Genomic DNA, 22,568 nt, shown 5'->3' with positions numbered 1-22,568 from the left:
TCAATCTTCAAAGCATCTGATCTTCAATTTGGACCTTCAAACCATCATTTTATGGGCCTATGCTTGCCCATGCAGCATGGCATCATCATTTTCCAATTTTGGAAAGTGGAAGTGAGTGTGCAAATATCACTTGATTCACCTATAAATGAAGCTCCATTTGCTCAAAATTAACACACACATTGCGCCAACTTTGATCCCCCATTGAAAACCCTTCACTCTCAGGATAAACCTGATAAATTAATTTGAATTTGAGCTTGAATCTCCATTGTTTTGGAATTCAATTCTCCAGGAATCCATTGCTTCTAAACCTTTCCATTCCTCTCCTGCAAGCAATTAGAGTGAGTCGAAGTGCAAGCAAGCTCAAGATCCAACAAGTTCAGACTTCCATTGAAGGTAATTTGCAGAAATTTTAAACTCTTCGATTCTCTCAATTTATCGCTCAATTCCATCGATTCTTTGGTTGTCTAAAGTCCTACCAATGTAGGAAGAAAGATTGAGTTGCTTTGAGGTCAAATCCAAGAAACTCAGTTTATGTACCTCATTTTTCAATTCCACATATCTCTTAATATATTTGGAATTGGGGGAATTGGAGGTCAGATTCGAGCTCAGTGATGTTTTTTCTTTAAGATCATGTCCCTGTTTCTTTTTTTGGTGATGGTTCATGATGACCAGTCCGGTGAAGCTCACCGGAGAAGATGACCGGAGCTCTGGCTCCGAAGATGATGTGTCTTGCATCTGAACCATAGGATCCTCGTCTCACGTTTTAATCTTGAGCGTTTATTTTAATTACGAATGGTACAGCGCAGTTGACTCAGGTGTATGTGGAGCGCGCGTTTTGGATCATCAGATCTGCCACCTCAATTAATGAGGGAGATCTGATGGTCCACATATTTTAGAATTTTCTGATTTTCGTTTTAATTGCATTTTCTTCAATAATTCATATTAAATTCAATATTGATCCAAAAAATATGGGACTTTCACCAAAAAATTTTAAATATTTTTCTTTTTCATATTCTGAATTAAAATTATTTTTTGGATCATTATTAATATTTTTCATGAATTAATTGATTTTGCATTTGTTTTTAATTGTTTAAAAATAATTTTAAGTGTCCAAAAATTATGAAATTTTTTCTCCAAGGTCCTTTGACCTTGTTTGACCTATGATAAATCTCATGGCCATTTCTTTGGTGTTTTGATGAGATTTTAGGATTTGGACAAAACATATTTGAATTTAATGCATTATTTTATTATTTTTAATTGAATAAATGCCATTTTAATTGTGTTGACCATTTGTATTGACTTAATTGAGTTTTATTGTTTGTCGTTGGGCCTTGGTCAAGGTCGATTTGATTTTGTCAAGTTAATATCATTGGATTTAGGGGATTGAGGGAATGTACATTCCATCTCCCAAAGTGAATGAATGATATTAATTTGGTAAAATTCCTCCTTTGACAAATTTGTGATCTCATTCATCCCCTTCCCTTTTCATATAATTCCCCTTCTTCATTCATTCATTTCCATTTGGCCAATGACATCTCAAAGTCCTAATGCTAGTTGATTGAAAAATTGACATGAGTATGGATGAGATTAGGCCACCCCTTTTGCATATTTTTTGTGTGTGGTATGTTTCATGAGCATAGTTCATAATAGTTGTGACTTCTACATAAGTCCAATTACGATTGCTTAACATAGCGCTAAATTTTGGACATAATGGCATAAGCATTCTAGTTAGTGAGATTGTAAGTCTTCCCTCTTCCATGGTATTGTGTGGAAACTTGACCTTCTTTCCTTCCTTTGGAAGATGTTTTGGTTCAAGGATCCATGCTTGTGGTAAGTGAGTTGAGTGTTCTCCAAAGAATGTATTGAAAAGCAAAGCAAAGCAAAACTAACCTCTAACTTACTAACTATTGACTTTTAATTTCAAGTTTTTATCTTAATGCAATTTACTTTTAGCACTTTATTTCATTTACCATTGTATATATCATTCTAATTGTTTATGTTAATGCAATTTTCACTTTGTCCATTTGGACCATATTGTGTGATATATTTTGTTTGATATATACTTTGTTTGTTTGTTTGGTCTATGACCATTAATGTACATAATAATCACAAAAACCATAAAAAACTTTTGAGTGGACTGTTGGCTTGATCTTGGACAAATGGACTTAGAATCTAGGAAACCTCCCTAAGCTAAAGGACTTGGCCAATGTCAATTTGTGAAGAACCAAGTGCTTGCAATTTGAAATTCATCTGATACATCTTTGAAGATCTCTCTTAGTTAATCTGCAACATGATCATTGTGAAGCTGTTATTTTGAACTTGTGACTTGTGGAATTCATCTGTTACATGGGCTATTTTTGAAGGAGATCATGAAGTGGATAAGCTTGGATGAGGCCATCTTTATTTGATGCCTTTTTCTTCAAGATAATATAATTGTGCATTTGTGTCTTGCTTGATTCTAAAAGTCCAAGGGAATTCTGGGTTTCTATTGACTCAGTAGAATGAGCTTAAATAACAACATATATAAACAAATTTTGGTCCCTATGGGACCTCATAATGCATATGATATGAATGTAAAAGCAAATACTCTGTGGGGAAATGTTGCCACAAAGAAAATCAAAGCGACCGAAAGTCCGCAGGAGCATAATGCATTTCGTAAGGAAAGCTCACCGGGGAAACAAAGACTCTAGGGGAATAAAAGGGGTATGCATAGGCCAGGCTATGACTTAAAAACTGCTGGGAGACTAGAGGAATTCCATAAAAAATGGAAAAACTCAGCCGGGGAAACAAAAACGTCTGCAGGGGAAACGAGTAGATTGGGATAAAACTGACATACTAGAATCATGCAGGAACATCGATTTCACTAAAGAAATGCGCACTCAACTCAACTGGGGAAGAAATAGACTTCAACACAGGAGGAGCAGAAATTTATTATCCCCTACAGGTTACTGGGTAAGGAGATAATAAAGATCCGACAGAGAGGACACCCGTCATCAGTTAAGATGAACATATCAAGGATGACTCGCTGGGAACCACCAAGAGGGAGTATTCATTACCGGTTACTGGGTAAGAATAGCCTTGCTGGGGAAAACTACAAAAATAGGATTTACAACTACCAGTTACTGGGCAGAAGACCAAAGATGAGAATACCCGTCACTAGTTAAGATGAACATATCAAGGATAGACTCAAAGGAAATAAAATTCGTCATCGGTTAAGATGAACGTATCAAGGATAAACTTGCCTGGGGATGCCAAGGAGGATATCCGTCATCGATTAGGATGAACATATCAAGGATAAATCAGCTAAACAAAAAGTAGGAATTACATCTATCGAATGCTGGATAGAATACCATCAAAGAGAAAATCTGTCATCGGTTAGGACGAACATATCAAGGATAGACTCTAGGAGGAGAGAAATAGGAATTACATCTATCAATTACTGGATAGAATACTGAAGGAGAGAATATTCATCACTAGTTAAAGTGAACATATCAAGGATAAACTCTACAAGGGGAAAGAAAATAAGGATTTACAACTACCGGTTACTGGGCAGAAGACCTCAAAGAGAAGGAAATCCATCATCGGTTAGGATGAACATATCAAGGATTAACTCTCTAGGGAACAAAGTAGGGATTACAACTACCTTTTTACTAGGTAGAATATCAGAGATGAGAGTATCTGTCATCGGTTAGGATGAACATATCAAGGATAAACTCAAACAGGGGAAGAAAATATCTGTCATCGGTTAAGATGAACATATCAAGGATATACTTCCTGGGGAAACATAAAAATGAGTCCGCTGGGGACTCCACTAGGGAGAAAACAGGGGTACTTTTGCCGGGTATTGGGCAAGAAGTAACAAGCTGCAAATTGAGGAATATTACTAATTACTGGGTAATAAACTCTCAGGGGACCCAAAGCATCTATCTAGGTAAGATCTAGAGAGAAACGGTCAATCAAGACTCAACCCCATGAGGATATAACTCAAGGGGAGTGGTTCCATCCAGATAATCAACTGGGGAGAAAACTGAAATAATAATCATCCATGAGGAAATAACTCAGTGGGGAAAGGAGAAAGGTTAAAGTCTTTCTGCTTAAGGGGCTCACACTCTACAATTGAGGGAGGACATACACCAAACTTGTATGGGGATAAGGTACCGCCATAACAGAGAATAAGAATCACAAGAATGAGTCAACAAATGTGATGATGCAACCATGAAATTATATGAGTGTATATGTATATGTATATGTATATGTATATGTATATGTATATGTATATGTATATGTATATGTATATGTATATGTATATGTATATGTATATGTATATGTATATATGATGATTATGCTGAAAAATGATCATAAAGGATACAAGGGTGTCGCAGAATTGAATCATCGATACAATTCTCGGTCAAACCACAAAAGAGGAAAACAAATGCTGGAGAAAAGAGAGATCAACATCCCAAAGGCTCAAACCTAGCCAGGGAAAGAGGCGAATTTCTGAGGAAAACCGTTATCGATTCTGCGGGGAATTTTAGGTCAACACCATATCAAATGGGAGACAACCCTGCAGGGGAACAAACGTAGATAACTGCTCAGGAACCAGGAGCAAACTCTGACTGGGAGCAAATCTGATGGCGACTGATGAGGAAACCATCGTTATGCCGAAATCACACAAATTGCCGTAACGAAATGTCTGCACTCAGCTGGGAATAATCATAAACTCGGCTGGGGAAGAAACACTCCGTAGGGGGCTAATCAACCAACTCAGATGGTTACCTTATTGGGGAATAGCGAACAATTAATCGTCTAGAGAAATCAACAAACATTGAGAGCTGAATAATGTTGTCAGGGATGAAAGAGAAATTGCGCCTACCGCTTAGGGAGAACCAATACTGCTCCACATTTAGGGCTTACTGCTTTCGAACCATTGTTGATATTCCTTTTAAATGAAATCGATTATTTAAAATTACTGCTTTTATATGTTTAAGAAAACATGTTTTGATTAAAACTTTAATTTTCAAAAATGATGATATTAAAATTTAAAACTATTTGGCTGAAATAAATAAGAGTATAAACAATTGGATAAAAGCTTAACTTTATTTAATAGAATGGTAGTCTGTAAATGACAAGACTCCATAGATCTTTACAAAGTTGAAAATGGTAATTTTCATAGAAAAGGGTTACATTGAATACAAATTACCACTAATCCTTCCACCCACTCTTGATATCCACTATGCTCTTGGCCGCTACTAGGGATGATGGATCATCGTCGACCGTTGTGTTCAACAAAGTCTTCAAAACTGAAGATCAGTAGGATGCAGTTACTTGCCATAATCCCTAATTTTTGCATAAATTGCCCTAAGATGGGGTACTCAATTTATCGGGATAATTCTTTTCTGTTTTATGTCTCTAACTTTTTCCTAGATCGCCCTTCCAGGTTTTCAATCCACCGACACGCTCATTTTTGCCTAAGCCGCCCTTTCGGGTTTTCAAATTAGCGAGCTGTTCTTTTCTTTTTAGGCGAAGTATTTCCTGACTGCATCTGCATTCACAGGACGAGTCTCTCTTAATAACATCTAGGCCTTCATAATTAGGAGTTCATTTGCCCCTATAATCTTGCTTGAAAGATAGGATCTTCTTGAGCACAAGGTCACTTCTCTGAATACACGAGGTCTAACCTTCTTATCAAAAGCTTTCTTCATTCTTTGCTGATATAACTGACCATGACACATGGCAAATAACCTCTTCTCTTCTATATAATTCAGCTGATCAAACCTGGTCTGACACCATTCAGCCTCAATCAACTTGGCTTCCATGAGCACACGTAATGAAGGGATCTCAACCTCTACAAGGAGTACTGCTTCCATACCATATACCAGAGAGAAAGGGTTTTCCCTTGTTGAAGTGTGGATGGATGTACGATAACCGTGCAAAGAAAATGGGAGCATCTCATGCCAATCCTTATATGTTACGACCATCTTCTGAATAATCTTCTTGATGTTCTTTTTTGCAGCTTCAACAGCCCCATTCATCTTAGGTCTGTAGGGAGAAGAATTATGATGTGCAATCTTAAAGTCTTTGAAAAGAGCTTCCACCATATTGTTATTCAAGTTTGATCCATTATCAGTAATGATCTTACTTGGCACACCATAACGGCATATAATCTGATTCTTGAAAAACCTTACAACAACTTGCTTGGTTACATTCACATATGATGCCGCTTCAACCCATTTTGTGAAGTAATCAATTGCCACTAAAATGAATTGATGTCCATTCGAAGCTTTGGGCTCAATCATGCCAATCATATCAATTCCCCACATGGAGAAGGGCCATGGGGAGGAAATGATGCTCAATAGTGTAGGAGGAACATGAATCTTATCCGCATATATTTGACACTTATGGCATTTCTTCACAAACTTGTAACAGTCAGATTCCATTGTCAGCCAATAGTAACTTGCTCGCAACATCTTCTTCGCCATTGCATTTCCATTGGAATGAGTACCAAAGGAACCTTCTTGGACTTCAATCATCAATAGGTTTGCTTCGTGTCTATCCACGCATCTGAGCAAAACCATATCGAAGTTTCTCTTATACAATACATCACCATTCAGGTAGAAATTGTCAGCTAATCTTCTCAAAGTCTTCTTATCTTTCAAAGATGCCCCAAACGGGTAAATCTGACTTTGGAGGAAACATTTGATATCGTAATACCACGACTTCTCGTCTTTGATCTTTTCAACAGAAAACACATGAGCTGTCCTATTAAGACGCATCACAGTCAAATTGGGAACTTCATTCCAATACTTCACTGCAATCATTGATGCCAACGTTGCAAGAGTATCTACCATCCGGTTTTCATCTCGAGGGATATGATGAAACTCAATCTTTGTAAAGAAAGTTGAAATCCTCCTTGCATAATCTCTATACGGTATTAAACCGGGTTGATTCGTCTCCCATTCACCTTTGATCTGATTCACCACCAAAGTTGAATCTCCAAAGACATCTAAACGGTTGATTCTGATATCAATGGCCTCTTCAAGCCCCATAATTCAAGCTTCATATTCTGCCATATTGTTTGTACATTTGAAAGTCAATCTAGATGTAAACGGAAAATCCGTGCTTTGAGGAGTAATAATCACTGCCCCAATGTCATTACCATACTGATTAACAACTCCATCAAATGCCATGCCCCAACAAGAACCAGGTTATGACCCTTCTTCAAGTAATGGTTCATCACAATCCTACATTTTCAAGTACAAGATCTCTTCATCGGGAAAATCATACCGCACTGACTGGTAATCTTCAATCGGTTGGTGAGCCAAATGGTCAGCCAAGACACTACCTTTGATCGCTTTCTAAGATCGGTATTCAATATCATATTCTGATAACAACATCTGCCAACGGGGAATCCTCCTAGTTAAAGCAGGCTTCTCAAATATATACTTGATTGGATCCATTTTGGATATCAACCAAGTTGTATGATTCAACATATATTGACACAGACGCTTAGCATCCCAAGCCAATGCGCAACAAGTCTTCTCTAGCATAGAATACCGAGTCTCACAATCTGTGAACTTCTTACTGAGGTAGTAAATTGCAAATTCTCTCTTTCCAGTCTCATCTTGCTGACCAAGAACACAACCCATACTCTCTTCAAGCACAGCCTAATACATGATCAATGGTCTTCCTTCAACAGGTGGAGACAGAGTCGGAGGCTCAAGCAGATATTCCTTAATACTATCAAAAGCTTTCTGGAAATCTTTGTCCAATCATAAGACTGATCTTTCCGAAGAAGCTTGAATATAGGCGCACATGTGGCAGTCATGTGTGAAATGAATCTTGAGATATAATTCAAGCGGCCGAGAAAACCTCTGACTTGCTTCTCAGTTTTGGGCGCAGGCATCTCTTGTATTGCTTTGACTTTGGGGGGATCAACTTCAATACCCTTCTAGCTGATAATAAAGCCCAACAACTTACTAGAACAAACAACAAAAGTACACTTATTAGGATTCAAGCGGAGTTTATACTTCCTCAAACGCTGGAATAACTTCAACAAATGCTTAACATGTTCCTCTTCATTGATGGATTTAGCAATCATATCATCAACATAAACTTCAATATCTTTATGCATCATATCATGAAAAAGAGTAGTCATTTCTCTTTGGTAAGTCGCACCAGCATTCTTCAAACCGAAAGGCATCACTCTATAACAGAATGTTCCCCAAGGTGTAATGAATGTGGTCTTCTCCATATCTCCGGGTGCCATCTTGATCTGATTATATCCGTAAAGTCCGTCCATAAACAAAAAAACTTTGAATTTAGCAGTATTGTCTACCAACATATCAATATGTGGCAGAGGGAAATCATCTTTCGGACTGGCTTTATTCAAATCTCTATAATCAACACATATGCGGACTTTTCCATCTTTCTTTGACACATGCACAATATTAGCCACCCATTGCGGAGACTCAGCGGTCACAAGGAAAACAATATTAATCTGCTTCTGCACTTCTTCTTTGATATTTACTGCCATATTAGGACGCGTTCTTCTCAACTTCTGCTTGACTGAAGGGCATTCTGGCTTCAACGGCAATCTATGCTCCACAACATCAGAATCCAAACCAGGCATGTCTTGATAGGACCATGCAAACACATTTGAATACTCTCGGAGAAGACCAATCAACCCCTTCTTAACATCTGGACACAGTCGAGATCCAATTTTGACTTCCTTCACATCATCCTCGGAACCCAAGTTGACTAACTCAATCTGTTCTTCGAATGGCTGAATGGCTTTTCCTTCATGCTCAAGAAGACGAGACAATTCATCACTTACTTCTTCATCACTTTCCTCCTCAGCCTCAAACACAGGGAATTCAAAATTTGGAGAAGGAGAAGGATCATTGTATTCAATGGGGTTAGAAACCAACCTGCATAATGATTTGATATTTTGATTTTAGATAGGTGAATTTATGACCAAATATTATGCAGATGGACAATTATATTGTTTTATTTATGTTTTTTGTGATTACCATTTTTAGAATAAAGCAAAAAGTAAAAACAAAACATCATAGATGTGGATGAATATATTTAAACTTTACTAATGATCAATTTGAAATGCCCAACAATGTTCACTTCTCCCTTAGGCATAGGAGAAGTATTTTTGAAAACAAATAAAAGCAATTACTTTGATCAATGCATAATAACAGTAATATCAACAACAACCTGTAAGACCCTAATTTTGACCCTAAGATCCCTCATGCAATTTCATCATATGCATTAGCATTGGGATCATGCCTTGGCATCCTCCTTACCCCTTTTTCATTGGGTTTGTTTTGGGAGAGATCACCAAGCACCATTTGATTGTATCATACTTTTGTTTTATCATTTTACTAACCAAAATACCAAAAATATGTCTTTGTATGTGCCTAACTTTTTGTAGGTAGGGCATGATCCTCATTGATCTATCAAATCCACACCTAGGGTTTGAGACCCTCATGGCTAAAAGAACAACCAAGTATTGATCCATAATGTCTCTAAGCATCATATATGAGTCCCAATGATCTCTACATGTTATACTGGTCAAGCATTCTTCAAGAGTTTGGAGGTGATTTGCCTTGGAAACCCTAGTTTGACTAGGGATCTTAAGTAACTTCTCCAATAAGCTATCTCATCAATTGATCAAATTTCTCAAGGTACAATTCAAAAATTCATTATCTTATGCATATATGATCTACCATGAGCCTAAAAAGTCAAGAGAACTGAAGGTTAGCAAGTTAGTTGATGGTAGTTGCCCAGATGAATTCATCTAATCAAAACTGGGTCTCCCTAGACCCTATCTCCTATAATTTTCACCATATGAAAATTATTATAAGAGAAACATTACTATAAATGACATTTCAAACAACTTTCATGTTGAGACCTAGATCTAGTTTTGCTTGGAAAATCATTTTCTATGTTGAAACATTATAGGTCATTTTGTCTAAACCCTAATTTGAAAGTCAAATTCCCAAGGCCGTAACTTGCTCCATTTTTATGATATGAAAGATTTCCAAGTTTCACAATCAAACTTAAGATTTCTAATTCAACTTTTATGTTTGGAGTGAGAACTAATTCAACTTTTATAAGCATGTGATATGAGGATACATTATAGGTCATTTTTGCCATATACCATTGAACAAGTGATTTTTCCAAACTTCAAAAATGCATAACTCTATCATTCTAAATCCAAATGACATGAAATTGGTGACCATTTTGAAAGTCTTTGAAAGAGCTACAACTTTTATGCAGACACTTGTCTCATTTGAAGCTCACATAAAAAGTTAAGCAAGGTGGAATATTGAGATATATGACTTGACACTTAGAAAAAATTTCAACATGTTCAAATTTCCAAACTTCCACCTCAAAATTCACCATGATTCAAGCTCCAAGTGGAAAAGTGTTCAACATCAAACTCGTTCCCTTTGATCTAAGCTTTCTAAAGAACCCAAGTTCATGCATTTTGGATGAGATTTTCTAGGTATGGGCATGGCTTTAACAGAGCTGCATGATTGGAAGAAATCAAATGGCAAAACTCACATTTTACATTGCCTTGACATCCAAACCTCATATGAACTTCAGAACAGATGCAAGTGGATCAAATTGGATTGCTTCGTGGGCCTATACACGCCCATGCAAGCTTGTGCATGAAATGTACAAATTTAGCAATTTTTCAAGTGTGCAAATATCAGTCCCAATTGCTATAAATACAGGCCCTTGGAGCTCAATTCCAACACACCTTGCGCGCTAGCTATACCCCCAATTAAAACCCTCACATTTCAAAGGAAAACCTGATAATTTTCAACTTGAAAATTGAGTTTGAATCTCACTGTTTGGAGATTCAAGAACTCCAGGATCCAAAGCTTTGTACCATTGCCAAACCTCTCCTACAAGCTCCTCAAGTGTGATCAGATCAAGTTTGAAGCAAACAACATCAAGTTCTGCACAACATTGAAGGTAAATTTCAGAAAACTTCATCTCTTCGATTCTCACTCAATTCTCATCAATTCTCTTGGATCTTTGGTTGTCTGAAGTCCTACCAATGTAGGCAAGAAGATTGAGTTGCTTTGAGGTCAAATCGAAGCAACTCATTTGTCACGCCTCAAAATTCAACTCCTCATATCTTTTTATATATTTGGAGTTAGTTGAAGTTGAGGTCAGATTCGTGCTCTACGCCGTTTTTTCTTTCAGATCATGTCCTCTTTTTTTGTTTTGGTGATGGTTAAGGGTGGACCAGTCTGGTGAGGTCCATCGGAGAAGAAGACCGGAGCTCTGGCTCCGGTGGTGTGTTGGCACGTCTCCCAGCCACTAGATCCATTCAAAATGTTCTAATCTTAGGCATTGGTTTTGATTACAACGCGTGTGGCGCGCTGACTAGGTTCCATCATGGAACGCGCGTTTGTGTCCACTTGATTTCCCACCTCAATTAATGAGGGAGATCAAGTGGCTCACATTTTTTTTATTTTTTTATTTTTTTAAAATTCATTTGAGTTTCAGTAATTCATATTAATTTTAATATTGATCCAAAAATATATGAGAGTTTCACCAAAAAAATTTAAATAAATTTCTCTTTCATATTCTGAATTAAAATTATTTTTTGGATCATTATTAATATTTTTCATGATTTAATTGATTTTGTATTTATTTTTTAATTGTTTAAAAATACTTTTAAGTCTTTAAAAATTCTGAAATTTTTTCTCCAAGGTCCTTTGACCTTGTTCGACCTATGATAAATCTCATGGCCATTTCTTTGGTGTTTTGATGAGGTTTTAAGAATTTGACAAACCATATTTAATTTAAATGCATTATTTTAGTATTTTTAAATTGAATAAATACCAAATAATTATGTTGACCTCTTGTGATGGTTTGTGTAAGTTTGACTTGTGTTGTTGGGCCTTGGTCAAAGTTGATTTGACTTTGCTAGGTTAATATCATTGGATTTAGGGGATTGATGGAATGTACATTCCATCTCCCAAAATGAATGAATGATATTAATTTTGTAAAAGTCCTCCTTTGATCAATTTGAGTTTTGATTCATTCCCCTCCCTCTTCATCTAATTCCCCTTCTTTATGCATCCATTTCATTTGGCCTATGATATCTCAAAGTCCTAAAGCTAGTTGATTGAAAAATCAACATGAGTATGGATGAGATTAGGCCACCTCTTTTGCATATTCTTTTTGTGTGTGGTATGTTTCATGAGCATAGTCCATTATACTATGTCACTAACATGCATTAACACCAAAATTCTATTGCCCGGTCTCAAATAGTTGTGACTTCTACATAAGTCCAATTACGATTGCTTAACATAACATTCTAGTTAGTGAGATTGTAAGTCTCTCTTCTTTCATGGTATTGTATGGAAACTTGGCCTTTTTTCCTTCCTTTGGAAGATATCTTAGATCAAGGATCCATGCTTGTGATAAGTGGGTTGAATGTTGTCCAAAGAATGACTTAATAAAAAGCAAGAGCAAAACAATACTAACTTCTAACTCATTAACAACTAAAATTTAATTTCAAGTCCTTTATTTTAATGCACTTTAATTTTTTTTAAGTTCTATTCATTTGTCATATTTCATTCCATTCTAATTGTTTATGTTAATGTCATTTTCCCTTTTGTCCACATGGACCATATTGTGTGATATATCTTGCTTGTGTATATTTTGTTTGTTTGTGTTGTCTTGGATCATTAATGTACATAATAAGAACATAAACCCTAAAAAACTTTTGTGTGGACTGTTGACTTGATCTTGGACAATTGGACTTAGAATCTAGGCAACCTCCCTATGCAAAAAGATCTGGGCCAATGCCAACTATCATATAACCAAGTGCTTGCAATTTGAAACTTCATCTGATACATCTTTGAAGATCCCTTTGAGTTCATATGCAACATGATCACTATGAAGCTGTTATTTTGAACCTGTGACTTGTGGAATTCATCTGCTACATAGGCCAATTTGAAGAAAATTATGGAGTGGCTAAAGCTTGGATGGGGCTATCTTTATTTAATGCCTTGCTCTTCAAATTAATATTGTATGCATTGTTTGTTGCTTGATTCTAATATCCAAGGGAATTTGGGATTTCTATATGGCATTCTTGCCTATTGGATTACTACCCATCAGTCAGATCTTTTTAACTCTTAACTTTTAATTTTGTGCATATGATTAGTCTCTTTATCTTTTTCCCCATTTCTTTAATTTCAAAATCTCCCCCTCCTTTCAAAAACTTCTTTATTTGAACTTGTTATTTTCTAAAGTTTGACCACTTTGCAAACTAGAAACTTTGGCCTTATGCCATTGCATTTTCAAACTTCTTTTCTTAATCAAACTTGTAAATAGACTTAACTATACTTGACCTAAACTTTCAAAAGCCAAAAAAGAACTAACTCATTCAAACCATTTTTATGCCTTTGGGCCTTTCAAACTTATTTTTTGTTAAAAGCAATGCACCCACTTTGAAATTGGTATCACGAACTACGAGGTTTTGATCCCTCATTTTTATGTTGGTACGTAGGCACAAGTCCGAAGGTCTTGTCAAACACAAAAAATATAATTGATGAATTCTTTTCTCATCCCCCCATTTTATTTGTTTGTAAACATCATTTTGTACAAAATACATATGCACACAAAAATGGGCTCCCTAGGAGTACCTAGGACACTTTGGGTGCTAACCAACCCCTTTACCTGTAATCTCTAATATTTTATTAGTTTTGATTTGAAAACTTCTTACTTTTGGGTTTTGTTCGTACTTTTTCCCTTTTCCGTTGGAAACAATAAAAGCGCGGTGGCGACTCTTGTTATTTGATGTCTTGCTTATCCATAGCTTGATGATCATGAATTTACCGCTACACGGTCCAATTGTTGCAAGCCTTTCCATGCGTAACAAAATTGGTGCAGCCTTCCTCTTCGTCATCCTCTAGCACAGCAGCTAAGTGTTGTTCATTGCCATGAATGAACCCTCCGCTACAGAAGCTAAGTTGCATATCCTCTGATCTAGTAGTTGACAACCCTTGCTGAAAACCCAAACCGGTTCTATTCTTATTGTTGGAGACCTCTACCGCTCGTCCCCACTGATCAACAGTTCCTTCTTCAACAATCCTCCTTGCATCTTTTAATGAGGACATAGATGCCCCAACTCTCTTTTCAGCAGCAATAGCTAAGGCTTAGAATGGAGTTCCAACCTTATCCTCAACTTCAACATAAGAGAAAGATGACAAGTGGCTAACCAACAGTGCCTTCTCCCCACCAACAATGACAAGCTTGCCATTCTTCACAAATTTGAGCTTCTGATGCAACATGGAGGTAACAGCTCCTGCCTCGTGGATTCATGGCCTTCCCAATAGACAACTGTAGGCTAGGTGGATATCCATTACTTGAAAAGTAATTTCAAAATCACTCGGACCTATCTTCATTGGAAGGTCCACTTCACCTATAACTGTCTTGCGCGAACCGTCGAAAGCTTTGACAATTATGCCACTATATCTCATAGGCGCTCCTTAGTATGACAACTTTGACAATGTTGACTTTGGAAGTACATTCGACAAAGATCCGGTGTCAATAAGCACATTGGATAAGTGTCATCTTTGCATTTCATCGAGATATGCAAAGCCAGATTATGATTCCTACCCTCCTCAGGGAGTTCTTCATCACACAAACTGAGATTGTTGCAGGAAGTGATGTTAGCTACAATATGATCGAACTGATCCACCATAACATCATGTTCTACAAACGCTTGTTCTATAACTCTTTGCAGTGCTTCTCTATGTGCTTCGGAGTTCATTAACAGAGATAGGACTGAAATCATTGAGGGGGTTTAGAGCAGCTGCTCCACCATATTGAACTCACTTTTCTTTATCAGCATAAGCACTTCATCATCATCGTTATTCTTCAAACTGCTGGATTCACCAGACTGATGCTTTGAAGTACTAACTGGATCTACTGCGGACACTTCTACCTTCTTACCAACTGTTGAATCTTCCACATCTTTTGGGAATACCGACCCAAACACTCGACCACTGCGGGTCACCTTGGTAACATCAGCAATGCTCATGACAAAATTGGTCGTAGGTAATGGAACCTCTTGACCATCCTTCACCATAGTTGCATTATACTGATAAGGAACAGCCTTATCGGATGCGTATGGGACTGGACCCGCCAACCGTATAACCAATGGCGATACCGATCTTTGGCTGATACTGTTACTGTTGTTGTTATCATACTAAATCACCACTCTCTCGGGATTCTTAAACACAGGAACAATCACATTGACATCGTCATCTATGTGTCGGGATTGAACAATCTGAATCATGCCCTCATCCATCAACCGTCGGATGTCTCTTTTCACAATCTCACAACCTCTTGAATTAACACTGCAGATAGCACAACCATCACGGTCATTCTCATAATTGCTCACCAAGCAAATGTCCTTATGCATCGTCACCAAGGACCTTCGAATGAAACAAACGACGAACACTTTGAACTCCCCAGGGCAGCCGTCCACCATATTGGCAGATGAATTTCCATGAGCGGGCAGTGGGTTAGCTTTCACGTTGGGTGCACGGTCCTCAAAGGACACCATTCCACTTTTCACTAGCTTCTGGACTTCACATTTTAGTGGATAACAGTTCTCAATGTCATGTCCGGATGCTCCTTGATGAAAAGCACAGTGGAGGTCTGGTTTGTACCACCATGGAAGTGGTTCAGGTATTTGTGGAGGATTTCTTGGTTGGAATAGGTTCTTGAGAACCAACGATGGGTAAAGCTCTACATAGGTCATCGGAATCGGGTCGAAAGAGACCTTCTTCCTTTCAAAATTTTGTTGTTGGTGATTGTTGGTATTGTTGTTGTTGTAGGTGTTTGTTCGTTGTTGTGGTTGACGTTGTTGTTGTTGAACTGGTGTTGACTGATTTGCTGAAAACACGGGAATTACTGACGATACCTGATGATGATGTTGACGGGATGGTTGACTTCTTCTGATTTGAGGCCTTCTCTGCCTCCCACTGGGAATTGCATTGGTTTCACTGTCCTTCTTCTTACCAAAACTGTTGTCGTACCTCTTGCTGGACGATACATCCTCCTTAGACAACCGTCCTTCTCTGACACCTTCTTCTAGCCTCATCCCCATATTTACCATTTCGGTAAAATCACTGGGGGCACTGGCGATCATCTGCTCATAGTAAAATGAGCTAAGGGTCTTCAAGAAAATCTTGATCATCTTCTTTTCCTCTAAAGGAGGGTTGATCTGAGCAGCGAGTTCTCTCCACCTCTGCGCATACTCCTTAAACATTTCCTTGTCCTTTTGAGACAGTGATCTCAACTGATCTCGATCGGGAGCCATATCAATATTGTACTTATACTGCTTTACGAATGCTTCACCCAAATCGTTGAAAGTGCGGATGCTCGCACTATCTAATCCCATATACCATCTTAGCACAACGCCAGTCAGACTATCTTGAAAGTAGTGAATCAACAACTGATCATTGTCTGTTTGGATGGATATTTTATGGGCATACATCACCAAATGACTGAGTGGACAGGTATTCCCTTTGTATTTTTCAAAGTCAGGCACTTTGAATTTCACCGGAATCTTCACATTCGACACCAGACACAATTCAGTAGCACTCTTCCCAAATAAATCCTTACCTCTCAAAGTTTTCAACTCCTTGTGTAGCTCAAGAAATTGATCTTTCATCTCGTCCATTTTCTCATATACATCCGGGCCCTCAGACGGCTCGGAATGATAAATGGTGTCTTCCACACGAGGCAAAGTGTGTACGGCAGGCGGTGGCACAGACATGATCGGGCTAGATGCCGGCATAGAAGCAAATGTAGGAGCAAAGCCTTCAGGCACAAAGTTCGGAGGCATTCCCCACAGGAATCCGACAAACATGGTAGGCGCGAAATGAGTAGAAGTTGGGGGAACAGTAGAGGTAGCTACCTCTGAAATAACAGTCCTCTGAGGAGGAGGAGTTGTATGTGTTGGAGAAGATTGGCTCTGGGCAGCTAGAACTGACTCCATCATGGCAGTCAGGTGGGCGATCTCCTCTTTCAAATCCCTATTCTCTTGCTCGAGATGTTCCATAATTCTTGAGTGATTGGCGTGAGTATTGTACGGATGATTCAGCTTGGCTGAAGCACAGAAGAAACACCAATGAGACATCCGACGAAAGAGAAACCTGTTTATGCAAATGATGCATGAAAGTCAATGCTTGATTTTTTTTCAAGGAACTTACTATATTATTTGCAAATATATACATTTAACAATAATTGCAACAATTTGATATGACCATAAAAATCTCTTTTATTTATATAATTGGAAGGATTACACTGAGTACAATTTCAGACACCAAATGAAAAATACAAGAGGAAAGGAGACTAGTCATCCTAAGGATCCATAACAACAATGTCAAAATATTTGGCTGTAGGTGCGTACTTCCTTCGAATGCGTCGGATCTCTGACTCAAAAGAAGCCTTCATCTGAGTCTTCTCGAGGACAAGCTGATCAACAACCTTCTTCCAAGCAACGGAAGGATGAGGAATACTAGAGGAAGATGAAACCTCTGGTACTTTCTATCTCTTCGTCACTCGGTCTTCAAGTAGCTCAATAAGTGCATCTTTGTCCTTAGACTCAAGCTGCAACTCCTCATGCTTTTTGCTCAAAGCATGGAACCGTTCTTCCCACATATCCTTCTCTCGCTTCATCTTGGCGAGTGCGTCTTCCAACTCCTCTATATCTTGAAATAGGTCTTTCATAAGGATAAGGCATCTTCAATTCCAAATCCCTCATCTTCGCCCAAAGAGTGTAAGCTTCCAAAGTTACACAATTGCTCGGACCAAGCTCGGATCTTCCTTTCTTATGTACATTATGCCAAGCATGCACAATCTTCTACTTCAAATATTGGGGATCTTTACCCTCTTGATAGAAAATACCTTATAACTGAGTGTTATTATGCTTATCTCTCAAGGGGAACCCAAGTTGACGACGAGCCAAAGCAGGGTTGTAGTTAATTCCTCCTTGTGTACCAACGAGAGGCGCATTGGAGAATTCACCACAACTATCAATAATCTCGAAATTGCTCAAAGAAGGATCATACCAAACTATGTCATCATTAGTGAGAGACATAAGTCTCTAAGACCACCGCAGACATTGTTTGTTCTCCTCAAAAGCAGGTGTCTGAGGCAAGTGTGAAATAAACCACTTGTACAAAAGAGGAATGCAACAGATAATCGTTCCACCACCCTTAGAATTCCTTAGATGCAAAGAGAAGTACATATCACCCAAAAAAGTAGGCATAGGATTCCTAATCAAGAAGATTCTAATGGCATTAACATCAACAAAACCGTCAATGTTAGGGAACAAAGCTAATCCATAAATAAGCAACACAAAGATAACTTCAAAAGCATCCATACTACCGGTTTGAGCAAAGGCGGTAGCTTCCTTGATGAGGAAATCAGATGGAAACCCAAACACTCCTCCTTTCTTCACCCAATGAGCCTCAATCTCAGACTTCTTCAAGTGAAGAGCTTCAGCTATAAGATGAGATCTGGGAATCTCTTCCAATACATTAAAAGGCACTTTTTTAGAAATAGGTATTCCCAAATGATGGGAATACTCCTCCAACATAGGCACAAGCTGATAATCCGGAAAAGTGAAGCAACGATAGAGAGGATCATAGAACTGCACTAACACACTCAAAAGTCCTTCAACCACATCAGCAGACAAGACGGACAGAAGCTTCCCATGACGTTGTTTGAAGTCCAAGGAATCTAATACAAAATATGCAAGCTTCCTTAACTCTTCCAAATCTGGGCATCTGAAACTGTACTTCTTAGTATTCCTTCGTCCATAATCCATGGTCTGAAAATATTTGCAAATAACATCTCAGTTCCTTGAAATTTTCGTGTGATGAATGTGATGATGCGCATGAATGCAACAATCACCAATAAGGGATCACACACAAGTAAAACAAACAAAGGTCAAGGGATGAATCAAGTCATTGTCAAGATCAATTATCCATTTTGGTGGATTATGGTTTACACCTTATCAATACCCAAGTTCCATTGATATTGACAAGACATGATTGGATCAACCAAGAATCAAGGGTTTGTTATAAGTCACGAGCATGGAGTTTGGGTAAGAACCATCCCAAAGGAGTGAACTAAGAATAAAAACCTGTAGATAATATTCTTAAAAGTTCCATAGTCTTAATTCCATCTATCGGATATTATAGGTTAGGATGACTGACTCATCAACCCATAATATTCTCAAGAGAAACTCATCTGAGTGTAGTATCGCGTAACAACTGTTATCAAGTCTACACTTAAACAGTCTCCGCACTACGTCCTAAATAGGCCAAGAGGGGGTAAATGTTCTACGGTCCTCAGCTTCTCAGACCCCAAATCAGAGATAGTAATGTCTAACCACAAATACTTGTGTGACATTTCCAAATCCAAAAGGGTCTCCACTGAGTAGATGGATCTCAAGCCAACTTGTTAAGGACTACTCCACACAAGTCAAACATGACAATACCATCCTCCTATCTTAATTGCACTCAAGTTTGGGTTAGAACTTATCTCACCACTCAGAGATCACCAAGCAAAACAAGCAGATTATATCACACAAATTAATATACATACGTAAAATATACAATTATAATCACACACAAAAAAAGTAGGTTAAACCCACTGGAGACAACTCCCCAGCAGTGTCGCCACTTGATTTCTGTAGCAGTAAATTCATGATCATCAAGCTATGGATAAGCTAGACATCAAATAACAAGAGTCGCCACCGCGCTTTTATTGTTTCCAAGGGAAAAGGGAAAAGTACGAACAAAACCCAAAAATAAGAAGTTTTCAAATCAAAACTAATAAAATGCTAGAGATTACAAGTAAGGGGGTTGGTTACACAGAGGGAAGGTGTTAGCACCCAAAGTGTCCTAGGTACTCCTAGGGAGCCCTTTTTTTATGTGCATATGTATTTTGTACAAATGATGTTTGCAAATAAATAGAATGGGGGGATGAGAAAAGAATTCATTAATTATATTTTTTGTGTTTGACAAGACCTTCGGACTTGTGCCTACGTACCAACATAAAAATGAGGGATCAAAATCGCGAAGTTCATGGTATAAATTTCAAAGTGGATGCATTGCTTTTAAAAAAAGATTTAAGTTTGAAAGGCATAAAGGCCTAAAAATGGTTTGAATGAGTTAGTTCTTTTTGGCTTTTGAAAATTTTAAGTCAAGTATAGTTAAGTCTATTTACAAGTTTGATTTAAGAAAAGAAGTTTGAAAATGCAATGACATAAAGCCAAAGTTTCTAATTTGTAAAGGGTCTAAGTTTAGAAAAACAAGCACAAGCAAAGAAGATTTTAAAAACAAGAGGGAGAGATTTTGAAATTAAATAAATGGGGAGGAGATGAAGGGACTAATCCTAAGCACAAATTTAAAAGTTGAGAGTTGAAAAGATCTGATCAATAGGCTGCAATCCAATAGACAAGTGTGTCATATAGAAACCCAAATTCCCTTGGACATTAGAATCAAGCAACAAATAATTCACAATATATCAACTTGAAGATCAAGGTATCAAATAAAGATAGCCACATCCAAGCTTAGCAACTCCATGATCTTCTTCAAATTTGCCCATGTAGCAGATGAATTCCTCAATGCCATAAGTCACAGGTTCAAAATAACAGCTTCACAATGATCATGTTGCAGATGAACTCAAATGGATCTTCAATGATGTATTAGATGAAGTTTCAAATTACAAGCACTTGGTTACATGAAAGTTGCCATTGGCCAAGTCCTTTGCATAGGGAGTGTTGCCTAGATTCTAAATCCAATTGTCTCAGATCAGACCAACAGTCAACACAAGATTATTTTTAGGGTTTTTGTTCTTATTATGTACATTAATGGTCAAAGACCAAACAACCAAACACAATATACACAAACAAAATATATCACACAAATATGGTCCAAGTGGACAAAGTAAAAATGACATCAACATAAACAATTAGAATGGTATGAATAATGGCAAATGAATAAGGCTTAAAAAATAATGTGCATTAAAGTAAATGACTTGAAATTAAATGTTAGTTGTTAATGAGTTAGAAGTTAGTATTGCTTTTGCTTTTTTTTAGTCATTTTTTGGAGAACACTCAACCCACTTATCACAAGCATGGATCCTTGAACCAAGACATCTTCCAAAGGAAGGAAAAAAGGCCAAGTTTCCACACAATACCATGAAAGAGGGGAGACTTACAATCTCACTAACTAGAATGCTATGCCTTTTTGTGTCAAAATTTAGCGCTATGTTAAGCAATCGTAATTGGACTTATGTAGAAGTCACAACTATTTGAGGTTGGGCAATAGAATTTTGGTGTTAATGCATGCTAGAGACATGGTATAATGGACTATGCTCATGAAACATACCACACACAAAAAGAATATGAAAAAGTGGTGGTCTAATCTCATCCATACTTATGTTGATTTTGCAATCAACTAGCCATAGGATGTAGAGATATCATAGGTCCATGACATGAATGCCTAAAGAAGGGGAATGAGATGAAGAGGGAGGGAAGATAGATCAAACTCAAATTGGACAAAAGAGGACTTTTACCAAATTAAGATCATTTATTCATTTTGGGAGATGGAATGTGCATTCCATCAATCTCCTAAATCCAATGATCTTAACCTAGCAAAGTCAAATCAACCTTGACCAAGGCCCAACAACACAAGTCAAACTTACAAAGTCAATCAAAATGGCTTAACCCAATTATTTGGAATTTATTAAATTTAAAAAATACTAAAAATAATGCATTAAATTAATTATGGTTGGTCAAATTCCTAAAACCTCATCAAAACACCAAAGAAATGGCCATGAGATTTATCATAGGTCAAACAAGATCAAAGGGACCTTGGAGAAAAAATTTCAGAATTTTTGGAAACTTAAAAGTATTTTTAAACAATTAAAAATAATCACAAAATCAATTAAATCATGAAAAATATTAATAATGATCCAAAAAATAATTTTAATTCAAAACATAAAAGAGGATTTTAGTTTAAAAAATTGGTGAAAATCTCATATTTTTTGGATCAATATTAAAATTAATATGAATTAATGAAAATCTAAGGGATAAAATGTAAATCAGAAAATACAAATAAAACGTGGACCACTTGATCTCCCTCATTAATTGTGGTGGCAGATCAAGTGGACACAAACGCGTGTTCCATGATGGGACTTAGTCAGCGCGCCACACAACTGGTCATCCAAACCAACGCTTGTGATTAAAACATTTTAAATTGGATCAATGGTTCAGGACCACGCCACATCATTGCCGGGGCAAAGCGTCGGTCATCTTCTCAGGCGACCTTGGCCGGACTGGTCCAATCATTACCATGGCATAAATGAAAAAGGAGGACATGATCTGAAAGAAAAAATAGCGTAGAGCACGAAATTGACCTCAATTTTAACTAACTCCAAATATATAGAAAGATATGAGGAGTTGAATTTTGAGGTGTGTCAACTGAGTTGCTTCGATT

This window comes from Lathyrus oleraceus, chromosome 5, assembly GCF_024323335.1.
Source record: "Lathyrus oleraceus cultivar Zhongwan6 chromosome 5, CAAS_Psat_ZW6_1.0, whole genome shotgun sequence".
Classification (NCBI taxonomy): Eukaryota; Viridiplantae; Streptophyta; class Magnoliopsida; order Fabales; family Fabaceae; genus Lathyrus; species Lathyrus oleraceus.
This window is presented reverse-complemented; position numbering follows the sequence as displayed.